The sequence below is a fragment of the Anas acuta genome, chromosome 5 (genome assembly GCF_963932015.1).
Source record: "Anas acuta chromosome 5, bAnaAcu1.1, whole genome shotgun sequence".
Lineage (NCBI taxonomy): Eukaryota > Metazoa > Chordata > Aves > Anseriformes > Anatidae > Anas > Anas acuta.
The window spans coordinates 28,059,431-28,068,977 of record NC_088983.1 but is presented as its reverse complement, the minus strand read 5'-3'; the positions used below and the strand labels follow the sequence as shown (position 1 = coordinate 28,068,977).

At 49.7% G+C, this 9,547-nt stretch overlaps 2 long non-coding RNA genes across 4 annotated transcripts in view; one reads left to right on the top strand and one right to left on the bottom strand.

Annotated features, from left to right (window-relative positions):
- The window catches only part of LOC137857215 (uncharacterized), a 183,194-nt gene extending 174,549 nt beyond the window's left edge, over positions 1-8,645 (bottom strand). Inside the window, exon 1 of one of the 2 annotated variants that reach the window (XR_011097011.1) lies at positions 8,057-8,645. This is a non-coding gene — a long non-coding RNA (uncharacterized lncRNA). The remainder of the gene's footprint in view (positions 1-8,056) is intronic. The other variant, XR_011097012.1, reaches the window with a different exon arrangement.
- On the top strand, positions 36-1,488 carry LOC137857217 (uncharacterized). Of its 2 annotated transcripts, XR_011097015.1 has the most exons (3): positions 36-183; positions 669-793; positions 886-1,488. It is a non-coding gene; the product is annotated as an uncharacterized lncRNA (long non-coding RNA). The 2 variants fall into 2 exon arrangements; XR_011097014.1 differs by having other exon boundaries at positions 669-1,488.
- Positions 8,646-9,547: the final 902 nt, after the last annotated feature.

Below are 9,547 nucleotides of genomic sequence, written 5' to 3'. Positions count from 1 at the left end.
TCTGTGCGTGCTCTGGGCACAACCAAGGCTGGGCACCCCTTACCCCACAGGTCACACTTCTTCGTTGCAAACCAAAAGGGAGGAGCAGTGGTGATTTCATACACTGGAGACCTGGAGCCATTATTTCATGCATGCCTAAGGGATGCCACCGAGCTGCCAGCAGGGCCCAGAGCTGGGCACAGTGTGAGTAACTCTGCTTTATAGACAGGAGCAACAAAAAAAAAAGAACCTGAGAGGTATGAAAGCAGGAAAACAGGCTTGTTTATGAAGCCAAAAAGAGAATGCAGCGTATTCCAAGGCCAAAGGGATATTTTCTCGCAACGTTGCTTTGCCTTGGCTACCTGGCCACTCTCACATAAACAATGGAGACACACCAAGAAGGCGAGGAGACTTCACAGAGGTTATAAAAATATCACTTGTGTAATTAGACTGAATCAAAACTCATGACTTTCTGGTTGGAAGGAATGCTTGTGTTTCCCCTCTCATTTCTTTTTCTCTCTCTCTTTTTTTTTTTTTCCTCGTAAAAATCTAGATAAACAAAAGCCCTAGGATATTGGATGGTTCCTTGCATATTGTTTTAAATGCAGCAACAACAACAACAGCAACCACCATGGTCAGGGGGAGTGTCTGTGACTGGCGTTGCCTAGCCCCTGTTTTTCTGTTTGCAGGAGCTCTTCTCACCCTTGCCCTACCCCACAGGACACCCGTCTGGGCTCACTGTCCCACGGGCAGGGCACCTTCGTGTCGTGAAATGCCTCGCTGCTTCTCCCACCGCCGCGGTGCTGCTCTGTAGGTGGGTGACGGGAAGAGCTGCAGCAAATTGGATTTAAATTCCTGCCTCTCTCCCGCGCTTCACAGGCAATTCACTCCCTCCCTTCCTTATAGATGGATAACAGAAAACAGAAGAGGGGAAAGCAGCGCTGCAGACTGCTATCATGCCTGGTTCATGAACTCTGCGAGGCAGGGGCTGTGTTCAGCCTTACCCAAGAAGTCCACAGGCCTGCAAGGGGCTGCTTGCAATATCACCCCCCCATGCCCACATTCACAATAGCCACTAAAATTCACGCACTCTGTAAAACCCCTTGGATAAAAAGCATGAGTGTTGCCAGTTTTAATCTTTCAAAAATGTTGTGTGTGGCCCTAGAACAGAATGATATAGCCTTCAAAATAATAAGACTTAACCAACCCAAAAGTATTTGGAGTATTTTTCATCTGTTTTCTCATTTGGACCCTCGAGGCTTCATATTTTCAAGTGAAGTTGTTTTCTTCCAGGATCAAGAGAGCTGGAAATGCTAGTCTAAAAAAAATAAAAATAAATAGAAAGCTGAGAATCTCATTCAGCCTCTTGATTCCAGGAGCTCAAATAAAGACCACAAGTCTCAAATAAAATCCACAAACATCACAAGCTTCACGATGACATTCAACAAGAGATGGCAACGTTCAGTGAGCATGAAATGATAATTCCCACCTCGCTGGATCTGGTTTTATTTTCTTTTTCTCACCTCAGCTCATGTAGCTATTTTTCTCTTCCTATAGGGACTCCATTTCTGGGCAAATGAAATGATTTCCTACCATACAGCAGAGGGTGTAACCCTATCTATCTGTCAATTGTTTTTAACATTCTTCAGTCCTGGAAGTTTCATGAAAACCAATGGTTCAACAGAGAGGGGGAAAAAAGGGAAATAAAAAACACAAGTAATGATCTTAATGAGAAAAGCTGCATCACAAGTCCTACATTTATCCTTTCTGTTAGTTTGCTACTGGTCAGGCAGTTCTAGTTTGCCCCCAGGTTGCTTTTTCCTCAGCCACAGGGTGGTGGATATGGGGCCAGAGGTCTGGGGGGCAGACCCACAGGAGCTGAATGTCCCCCTGACCAAACCAGAGACCCTGGCAGGGAAGGACCACAGGCTTGGTGCCACTTTTGGGGGTTCAAAACAAGACAGTGAGTGGGTTGAGCAGGAAGTGTCAGGAAGATTAGCTCTCAGCCATGCACAGGAGCTCTTTTGACTTCTTTTTTTTTTTTTCTTTTTTCATTTTATTTTATGCCAGGCCATCACAGATAAGGAAAAAAGAAACACACTTAGAACAAAGACCTTACTTTGCTTCTGTAATCACAGCAGCAAAACCTCTTCTCCCTTAGAAGAGAGCAGGGCTTAACAAATGGCAATCCCTACCTCCTTTATGCATGTGCCCTAAACACATTATAAAATCATGCTATGTTGCTTTAGGGTGCATCTGGCAGTATAGAGACTTACTGGTAAAGGAAAGCCAGCGAGGGGGGCACAGAGACACACACTTGGTTTGGGTGACTGCATATAGACATATCATCGCTGCCTTCTAGAGGTGAAACCAAGAAAAGATAGCAGAGTGACACACTGTCGCCAAGTATTCAAATACAAGCAGCTTTAACTGCTCTCAAAAGGTGTCGATCCAACAAAAACATGAAATAGAAGTCAATGGATCCGAGTGGAAAATATTATAGCAGTCAAATAGGCTGCTCCAATAACACCACCTCTGCCCACAGGTATGCTTGAAGGAGATGGGGAGAGAAGGGGAGAAGAGAGAAGGTTCTGTGCTGAACATCTGAGCAGTCTGGGCCTGTTTGGGGGTGAGGGGGTCTTTTTTTGCAGAAATCCCACCCACTGCTAGGGAGCTGCGCGAGACCCAGAGTGCCAGAGACTGACGGGTGATGGAAATATCCACCATGAACCCCCACAGGGAACTACAGGGCCTCCCCAGAAATGACTGCAAACTCAAATTAGGGTCAGGAACATGACAGTCATGGCCCAGCCCTTCCTACATGCCCGTGGCAGAGCGGTGAGGAGCAACACACAACACCTTGCTGCAGGTTACGTATGCCCACCAGCTCCCAGACCAGCCCCAGCTTTCCGTAAAGGGACAACGCTCTGTGGCAGACAGTCACCATGTGCAAAACCCCACGCTGCTCCCCAGAGGAATCAAATTGAGTTTTCGGCCTAAAAACTTGATTTGTGGGCTCTCTCACTCCAAGAAACAGCAACAATCAGTTTGGCAGGTTGCCGTGGTCCCTTTCTATCCCTACACACACACATCCACGTGGAGCTCGAGAAGCCCCGGCACACGTCGCTTGTCTGCAAGAAGACAGCCAAAGAGCCCTGCAACGACCTGCTGGCTGCAGCAGGGATGGCCAAGAAGCACAGATCCGTGCAAGGAAGCACAAGTTGCTGTGACGATGGCACAAAAGCAAGGCACAATCTCACCTCCAGCCATCCTTGCCCTGCGAGTTAGCCGCTGATGAGACCTCAAGCTACAGTAGTTATCCAGCACTCCTCTTATCTCTCCGCATGGACAGCTCCTGCTAGTACGATCCATCCCTTATTTTTCCAGGCACCAAAATACACCGAATTCCTTCCTTCTCCCTTAGAAATCTAGCGCTGGCCTAGCTCACCGCCTCCCTGTTGGACAGCTCAGTCATGCCGAGCTCGTCCCCGCCAATGCTGGTGAGAGACGAAACCAGATCCTGGGGCTCGACAGCCGAAAGCTGGTCGCCCTCCAGGTCCCCGAGAAATCCTTTGCGGTCGCAGAGACGTCACCGCTGAGGTGGGCTCTACCTCAGACCGAGGAGGGCTGCCTCTGGTTGTTATTAGCTGTACTGAGGATTCGAAGGACAAGGAGGCACCAAGCCAGAGCCTACTACAAAATGCAGCGATCCTGCATTTGCAGAACATGCATCTGGCCTTCATTAATGCTTAAATGGTCCAACGTGGGTAGAGGAATCGGAGTGACGGAGGGAGGGGAGCTGAAGTGCTGTGGACTGAATGGGGCAGTCACGGGAGATGCTCAGGCTTTTTTGTTTTGAAGATGTTTTTGATTTCAGGGATCGTTTTATCCAACATGCGCACATCATAGCATCAGCAGGACTGTGCGTAGGCCTACACGCATTTGTGGGACAGATGGCCTCCAACAAGGGCTCGGCCTCAAAATTTCTTAGGGTGGCCGTCCCAAACATTAGGATGAGAGTCAGGCAGGGACAGGCCAAGGAAGGGCACTGGGAATTCAGCCATGAAATGACGTTGAGAAAGTCTTTCACCCCACCAAAAGGAGGCAACTGTGTTCAGCATGCCAGCATCCTTCCATAGCAGACCTTGGAGCACATGTGGGCTGGAGATACGAGGTGGCAACATTCACCAGTTCTCACCACAGGGCTGCAGGCATCATCCTCTTCTCCCCATAGCCCTGAACTAACACAAGGCTAGGTTGTGGTTGATCAAACGCACTGCAAGGGCCTATGTTTCATCCAGGAGGGAAGAGCCTCCCCCTGCCTTGAGGACACGGGGATGGCAGATTGGAAGAGAACTTCAGGCTGGCTCACGAGGATCAGAGTCCATCTGTGAGCGTGGCTATGAGTGTACACCGAAGGGTGATTCAGCTGCATGAGTATCTCGATAGGTGGGTCGCTGAGCACGCAGCTGAGTGTGCTTGTGTGGGCAGCACAGCACATGGCAGAACGGGGCGCAGGCAGCCCGCGGGTAAACAAGCATGGCAGGAGTGAAAGGACGTGGCAGGGCAGGGGGCTTGCTTAGAGAAGCGAGTCAAGGGTCGTGCCAAATTCTGGCTTCCATCAAAGCTGGCACACCCATTGCTTGGGCACAACAGCACCAAGGGACCGGAGGGAGCAGCGGCCCACAGCCCGTTTCTCCTGGGTGGCATCTGGTGGAGACACTTGCACTGACCTGGTGTTCAGAAACGGGGTAGGCCTCCTGTTGACCTGACCTCCACATGAGCAGAATGGGAGCTGCTGGAAATGACGCTGTAAACAGGAAGGCATGAGATAAATAAGAGACGGTGAGGAAAGAGAGCCATTTAAAGTGGCAGCTGCGTTTTAGCTCTGGTTCCCCTCTTCTGCTCAGCTAGAAATGAAGGCCCCCACCCTTTTCTGCTCGCCTGCCAAGACAGCATACGCTTACTACTTACAACTCTTTCCTAGCCGATGCAAAACTTGCAGCAGGCCACTGTTAACCCCACTGCTGAGGCTGCCCAGGAAACTGGGGAGAATGGGTCTACGTGCTCCAACAACCTGAAAGAGAAGATGAGCTCGTGCCTTAGGTGAGCCAAAGCTGTTGTGTGCAACATCACAATGCCCAGTCATCTGTCCCCATAAGTGGAGGATTGTTGGGCTAGATGCTGCAGAAGCAGGCGATGCAAATACCTAAGTATTTTGGCTGTTTAGGGACAACGAAGCACATCAGGGAGAGGTGACCAGCTCTATGTGATGTTGCACAGTGGAACAGAGGGGACGAGAGGAAACAGGCCCTCTTCCAGCTCCATCCAGGATCCAGTGCCTCTAGGAACTGAACTCTGGAGCTGATCAGTCTGACCTCGACTTCTGCAAACTCAGATCTATGTCCCCTGGGGGCATTGTTCTGCCCCGGTGACCTCAGGACACAGATCAGTTTCTAACTTCTGCAGCCTGCTGCAGCTCTAATTTCAAGCCATTTTAAACGCAGCAAATCTACATCTAGATATTCAGCATCCAATTTTGTGCTCCCATTCCCAAATGCACACTTTTCTGATGCACTAACAATCGGTAAAATAAAAAAAAGGGGGGCGAGGGGATTCTTTTGGTCAGCGTAAGCGTTTCTGTTGCATTCTCAGAACTGGATGTTCCCCGCCTAGAATGAGATTTCAGCGCTGCAATTTCTGATCACTCCTGTTGGCAACTGCCTCCCTTTCACTTGGCTCCCCCCCGGATCTCTTCCACGGCAGGGCAAGAGGCAGAAGGTTGTGCCCTGCATTTCCAGGGTGAAACACAGACCTGTCCCACGACAGTTCCCATGTAGAAGAGATCAGTCCCATTTCTCTGGAAAGACACACAGACAACACACAAAACCTACGCAGCCTTGTTACAGCAACCCAGCTAAATAGGCAAGCTAAACAAAATACAATTAGGTTTCCTTTGGCCAGCCTGGAACATATGGTATTCGTCAGCCAGTCGTGTTCCTCTCTCGATTCTGGCAGGAGATAGGTAACTTGTTCCAAGCACTAAGAAAGCTCCTGGAAAGTCAGCATGCTGAGCAAACTTTTGGAGGGGGCTAACTGGGGATATAATAGCTCCCACAGACACAGATTTGACAGCATTTCTTCCACATTGTTCAGCTAGGCTCTAGGTTACAATGCCTCTGGCTTTAGTACATTCCTGGTTCACATTGTTCCCTGTGGTATTGCATCTGTGAGCCCTCGTTTGCTAAGCACACACACACGGCTCCGAGGCCGAGGGCTCCCACCAAAGTAGGCAGGCAAAGGTGCATAAGGAAGAGAGGCTCCTGAGGATTTGGGTTCAGAAAGAAATCCTAAAAAGGCAAATTACATCAACAATGAGCTCACGAAATCCTTCACTACGTCACCTTTTTGATGCAGATGGGAAATAGCTGCTGCTACCCCACTGTGGACAAGTGGGCAGTGTCCAGCAAGAAAACAGCCATAAATATCACAGTGTTGATTGCTGCAGAAAAGAATAGCCTCTGAATTTGGTTATCTACCAAAAAAATGCATGAGGAGCCTAGCTCTGCACTAGGAATATTTTGCTCAATTGCAGTTTACAAAGAAGTTGGGAAAGAGCTGATTCACTGAGAAACAAGGCCGTGTTTTAACAGGGGGAAGACGAAACCTTGCTGTGGTAGAGTAATATCTGTGAAACAACTGCCCCAGCAGAATCAGTTACGTCTTATGGGAAAGGGAAGGCTGATAAAGGACTATTGATTTATTCCAGTAACCACAGACTTCAGACTGGAAGCAAGAAGAGTGCTTCCCACCACACACTGCAAGCCTGAATAAGAGTTTCAGCTGCGTGACCCCACATAGTTCAGCCTCAACACTGCCAGGGCTGGTCTGACATCTCCTGCAAAGGTTTGCTTGGTCTGCTAGAGGCCTTTTTTTGCAGCAAGGAAGCCAATTTATTCCCTCCAGTGCAGTTACAAGCCAGCACCGACTCCAAGTTTCTGCACTGCCTTTTATCTTCCCACATACAGTTGGCCTTACTGCATATCTGTTCCTCCTCCTATCCCTGCTGATGGACTGCCTGGCTGGCGTGGGGCACTGGAACCTTAGCCCAGTTTTCCTTGGGCAGTGAAAAAGTGGGAAATGTGACGGTAAAAATAGTGCAAGAGGAGTTCTGCTGCATGTTCCTGTGCTCTTTGGCCCTCATGCTTGTTGCCAAAGCCAGGCTCCCTCCTCCTTTTACCTGCCAGGCCCAGTCACTCTTGTTCCTTCCTTGCAGAAGGCTGGGGTATCTCAACCTCTCTAGTATGGCTCTCCAGCAACTTTCTTGCCACATCACTAACACTTCAGGATACCTTGACCTTCTCTACCCCCTCCTTGTAATCCTATACCCTTTGTAGCAGGAGGCATTCCCCTGCTCCCATTTCCTGCTTTTTGACGTCCAAGACTTGGCGCAGGCGATAGGCTTCTGTTCATCCTCATGGCACCCACCACAGACCCTCCTGTCAGGTTTACCAGCAGTAAGTGCACAGGGAAAGCATTTCCCACTCTTCTTGGTTGCTGTTATGAATCAGCAGAACTTGCTGCAATCCCCAGCAATGTGCCAGAGCACCCTGAGGACTGAAATGCTTGCAGAAACCCTTGCATCTGCTTCTGCTCCTGGTTTGCTTAGCCCCATTCCAACATTGGGCTGCATTGCACAGCCCTGCCATGGCACTGCTTTGCTTATGTGTACCCACAAGGCCAGCTCACCTCCTTCACACGCTGCCCTATCAGACGTGCTGCTCTTGCTCTAACTGAAGATTAATGGGCGAGGTTCTCCACCGAGCTTAATGGGCGTAGCACGCTGCTCCCAATCATTTTTGGCACGAGCTGCGCTGATGCAGCCAGCCAAGCTGCCTGTCCTTAGCAGGGAGGAACCAGCTGAGTTTTCCTTTCAGGAACTGAAGAATCTACTGTGGCTTCGTCCTTCGAGAACACCATCCATCACCCACCCAGGAGCTCCGCTGAGTGAGGCAACAGCACATCATCGTCCCCTCCCCGCCACGCAGAACCAAGTGGGGCTCGCTTTTGTTCTTACCCACATCACAAGGCTTTCGGCGGGCCCTGGTCAGCGAGGGCCATTCATCTCTTTTGCTCTCAGGTCCTGCTCAGCGGTACCCTCCCGGGCTTTCCTCATCCATCATTCCTGGCAATTTCATCTGTCTCTTGCTGGGCACTTCCTCCCCGTGCCTTTGAATTGGAGTTTTTCTTCTCCCTCAAAGGAGCTTGTAACATTTACTGCATGGTATTGGAATCTCTGGACTGAACTGAGTCATAGTTCAGCAAAATTCGACTGGTTTCATCTTCCTCGCAGTAGGAAACTGGACATGCTGCAGCTGTCTTTCTGTTTTCCTGTTTAAACAGTCCCATCTTCCTGCAGCTCTGCCCTCAGTGGCAGCGTAGCTGAGGCACATGGCTTCCAAAACAGGAGATAAAATGGCTGTTGCCAAAGGTTGTGTGCGAAGCTGTTCAAAGCAAGATGGGACTTCGCAAAGTTTCCAGTCATTAAGCAGAGTTACAGCATTTGGCTCCTTCCTGCAGGCTCCCAGTATCTCTCATTAACACCGGTTTACTACCGCTCTTCTGGGAGTCGAGAGCGAAATTTCCACCAGCTTCCAGGACGGAGGATGGAGCTTCCTAATGCAAACCCTGTGCAACGTCCCTGCATGCCCCATTCCCTGCTGTGTGACATCCCCGGAGACCTCAGCACCCCTTGGGAGTGCTGCTTTTAGCTCCGCAGGACTCCACGCATCACTTCAGTTACTTCACAGCTCGGAAAGTATCATGCAATATTTTAAAGATCTTCAAACCCACGTGAAGGATAAACAACAAAACCACACGGACAGGAACCTCAAAGGGCACCGTTATGTGGCCTGAGCCTGCGCTGAGCATTTTCCACCTGCTGTGCACCTGGGATCCCTCCCCTTCGCCGGTAGTTCATTGAAGCCAGGCGATTTTACGCAGAAGAGCCCAGGGCCAAATAAATCCCGAGGACGGGCTGCCCGCTGGCACAGAGAAGAAGGGCACGCTACACAAGCTGCTCTTTCATGCAGGGACCCGTGTCTCTCTGCAGCTTGCTGTCAAAGACGGGCATGTGCAAACACATGCCACGTTTGTTTGTTTTCTTCCACAGGCATTACTCAGTAGTATCTGCTGCGGGAAAAGCATTTATATGCTGTGAAAACACCTAAGCACAAACATTACATTTGTGTACACGAGCAGAAGAATTTGAGAGCCTGCGTTAGCCACTTGTAAATGACTGTGCCCACCTCGCTTTAAAAGCTGGCCCAGCATGCAAGTAAATGTAAGCATAATAAAAAATAATAGGAAACAGACAGGCAATAGAATTAAGAGCAGCAGCCAGCTGGGATCTTCTAACCAGTGACATCAAGGGATTGCTGAGGTAATACACTGATGGGTTTTAAATTAACTGTAACCACTCAGGAAAAAGATCTAGGCGTCACTGCGGACAGCTCAATGAAAACATCTGCTCCACGCACAGAGGCCATCAAAAAAACCCAGCCCCAAA